The sequence below is a fragment of the Plectropomus leopardus genome, chromosome 21, assembly GCF_008729295.1.
Source record: "Plectropomus leopardus isolate mb chromosome 21, YSFRI_Pleo_2.0, whole genome shotgun sequence".
NCBI lineage: Eukaryota > Metazoa > Chordata > Actinopteri > Perciformes > Serranidae > Plectropomus > Plectropomus leopardus.
In genome coordinates, this window is record NC_056483.1 from 22,276,220 (window position 1) to 22,280,122 (window position 3,903).

Sequence of the window (3,903 nt, forward strand, 5' to 3'; positions counted from 1 at the left end):
TTTTCCCCTACGTTCAATTCTTCTTCTACTCCTCATTTCCGGTAGAGTAGCCATGCACGGCTAGCTCATTATCGCCACCGCGCGACTGGTGGTGGACTTACTGAAATTTAGCCTACAGGACTAATACACTGCTATTTGAATAAATAAATAATACATACACACAAACATACATAGATTTTTCATTGCAGCTCAAGAAAATTAAAGTATGAAAAGTATAAGTACCCAAAGATGAAAAATCTATAAATAGTTAAATAAATAATGACAAAAACACCCAAAGAAACTCAGAATTATTAAGATAATATATAATAATATAAAATATAATATATATATATATATTATATATATATATATATATATATATATATATAATTATATAATATAAATCAAAATGGCAAAATGGCAGCTAAATCACATTCTGTCTATTGGCTAATTTTTCAAATTTACTTTTCATTGCAGCGGCAATGTATAACATAACAAGAAAAACAAAACCAAAAAAAGAGATAGAGAGATGCACAGCAACAATAATAATAACATAACATTTAACAATATAAACAGATTTAAAGATGAATAAATGTAATATATGACAGCATACATATAACATGCAAATATTGTTATTTATGTATGTGGCAATAACAATCATGTGTATAACAGTGGAGTTATGATAATTATGGCAGTAGTAGTTGGCGTGGCTCTTGTATATTTAAACCTTTGAAACCTGGACCAACATCAGTTTTTTGTGCTGCATTTAGAAGCCTTTAACATGCTACCTGAGCAAATTGGTTTGCTTTCTTTTGACAACACAGAGGAAAAGGCAGTGAGCAACTTGACATAAAAAAGACCAGATTTATTTTGAAATAGGTAAATTAAAAATATATATATCAGGAAAAATGTCCAACTATGTTCATATAATTGTCAGAATAATATATTTAAAATGATGATACAGTTTTTCTTTTTCAACTTTGATCATTTTCTAGGTGATTTTTTTTGTTTTATTTTTACATTTGTTTTACTAACTTTCAGGTAATTTTCTTGTGTTAAAAAATAGTTAAAGGTGAGAAAAATAATGATCTAAAATGTAGTTGGGGGACTATTAGATATTATCAAAAACTAAGAAAAATGTTCAGAAAACTATATTTATTCTTACAATTATATATTTAAAATCATGTTACAGAAGAAAACATATAAATATAAATCTGTTTTTATTCTTTGTATCTTTAGCATGTTCTAAAGGTCACTTTCCTGTTTCTTACTTTTGTTTTTTATTACTTATTTTCAGATAATTTTCCTGGAACTTTTTTACCAAATTTCTGGGCCATTTTTTGTGATTACTGCCTTTTCACGTGTCTTTGAGAGAAATCAATTTGCTTCAGGTTTGATAGGGTGCTGGTAAATAATGAAACTACTTTTTTAAATTCTCATTCACTGACTTTCATTGAGCCACTGCCCTCTTATGGAAAAAAAGTGATCATTACAAAGACAAGGACAGCAGGGAGATGTGGCTGCTCAGTGCAGCGCTGCTTCCTCTGTGGAGATGTGAGTGAAACTGGCAACAGGAGTGTTTGCAGAGTCTGGATCTAAATAGTCAAACAACTACCTCCTTTTTTTCTCATTATATTTTCTGCAGCTTGCCAAAATACATGATAAGAAAAGGCAACCAGGATGCTTTTTAAACAGCGTAACAGAACTCCCTAAAGGAGTGAATACCAGAACTAATGCTTTTAGGTTAAAATTAATGAGGGGGTGGTAAATTAAAATTCAATGACTTATGGCGAAGGGGTGGGATTTAATAAGTTTTTACTTCTCCTTTTTGAACATGGAAACCAACTCATCATGCGTCCACTTCTTTTGCTTTATGTCTTGTTTTTCATTGTCTGTAGATATTACGTCTTTTAAGCAAGTCTGCTTGTTTGTATAATTATTTTTTCTATTTCTTTTTTACATGTTTGAATTTAATCAAATTAAAAAAAAAAAAAGATTCCAGAGCTTTCTTGAATTAATTCCAGTTGAATTTCAGTATAAAAAATGAAAAAAAAACAAACAAACAAACAAAAAAAAAAACAAAAAAAGTCTTTTTAGCCAGCAGTCTTCCTCACCTTCGTCTTGGAGCTGATGATAGTCCTGTGTGTTGCTCAGCCTCGTCTGTTCTGCTTAGAGAAAAAAGAAGGCACATTATGAAAAAAATAAACAACAGCAACAACAAGACATTTAAGTGCTATATTTTTTTGCAGTAATTTTTTTTATTTGTTTATTTCCAGAGCTCAGAAATGCCCTGGCAACAACAAAGCCTTAACCCTTTAAAGCTGGAGAGACATCCCTTCTGTTTTTTTTCTTTTCTTAATTTTTCCTGATTTTCGGCACCTCTAACAAATATTAAAACCTCTGAACTCTGAATCGGTGTGATTTCTATCAAAAACATGGGAAAAAAAGACAATGAGCAACATGGTAAGAAATGTTTCACAAATTTCAAGAAATTAGTAGATCTAGAAAATTATTTTTAAATTATTTTAAAAGCTAGAGAAAATGTGTAGGGGGAAAAAGAAAAAAGCAAAGGAAAAACTATATTTCAAGTTATTATTATCATTGTTAAATATCTAATAATGTTTTAAAAAATTACTGAAAATGTTAAGCACTTTTCCCAGGTCTTTTACTTGTTGGTATTTTTTTCCCATGTTTCAGCAGAGCAGAGTGGCGCAGCGGAAGCGTGCTGGGCCCATAACCCAGAGGTCGATGGATCGAAACCATCCTCTGCTAACTGTGAATTCTTTGGAGTAGGAGGGTGTCTCTCTGCTCTGCTATGCTATCAAATAATGAAGTATTTATTGTCACAGGTGTCTGAAGCAAGTCTTGTCCCTTTGTTGCTGAAGTGGGCATGTTATAACGTATTGAGGGAATTCGGAGAATCACTAAAAAGACAGTCACAAGCCCACAGTGTCCAGTGTCACAGAAGTTGTGGATGTAAACCCCCTTTGCCTCTTTATTGTCTCTGTCACAGAGCAAAGTGATCCCTCAGCCTTTGCAGACACTTGTGATTTACTCAAGGTCAAGTGTCAAATGTTGCTGTTAAAGCTGATTGTTTGAAGGTGTTTAGATGGCAGCGCTGTTGAAGGAGCAGTAATTATTGCTAGTTGACCAACTTCTCTAACATATGTTAAACACCCCTGAGAACAACAGGAGGGATTCTTAAAAATGAGGTAGTGTGGCTGAGTGGTCTCAGGCGCTGGATTAAGGCTCAAGAGAACGCAGAAACGCTCAGGCAAGATATGACAAGATTAAAAATTGAGAGCATTAAAACAAAGTAGAATAAAATACCATTAAATATGAAGATAGTTGGCATTATGTCTCCCCCACCATCCCATGTTTTTGAATGATATAAAGGCACTTTGCGCAGGGTTCAAAGGGTTAATTTGGCACTGAGGGAGCAGCAGCGCTGATCACGAGCAGCTTCACTGTGCTGCTCCAACAGGGGGCAACAGCAGCTCACCGTTCCTCACACATATAGCCACAGTGCCACACATAACAGGGTACTGGATAGCAGTTCTTGACAGTGGGGGAATGTAATGATGTAATCGAGTACAAGTACTGTACTTTATATTTGAGGTAGTTGCACTTCACATAAGTATTTCCATTTTATGATACTTTACTCTTCTACTTCCTTACAGTTCAGAGAAAACATTGTACTTTTCACTGCAATAAAAGAAAATGTTAAATAAGAACATGTGAAAAAATAAATAAATAAAAGTTAAATAAGAGTATCTAAAAAAATAAAAAGAAATGTTAAATAAGAGCATGTGAAAAAAATCAAAGGAAATGTTGAATAAGAGCATCGGAAAAAAATAAAAGGAAATGTTGAATAAGAGTATTTGAAAAAAAAATAAAAATAAATGTTGTATAAGGGCATGTGAA

General features: G+C 32.8%; 1 non-coding gene across 1 annotated transcript; it reads left to right on the plus strand.

Annotated features, from left to right (window-relative positions):
* Positions 1-2,679: 2,679 nt before the first annotated feature.
* trnam-cau lies at positions 2,680-2,751 on the plus strand. Its single transcript has one exon. It is a non-coding gene; the product is annotated as a tRNA-Met (tRNA).
* Positions 2,752-3,903: the final 1,152 nt, after the last annotated feature.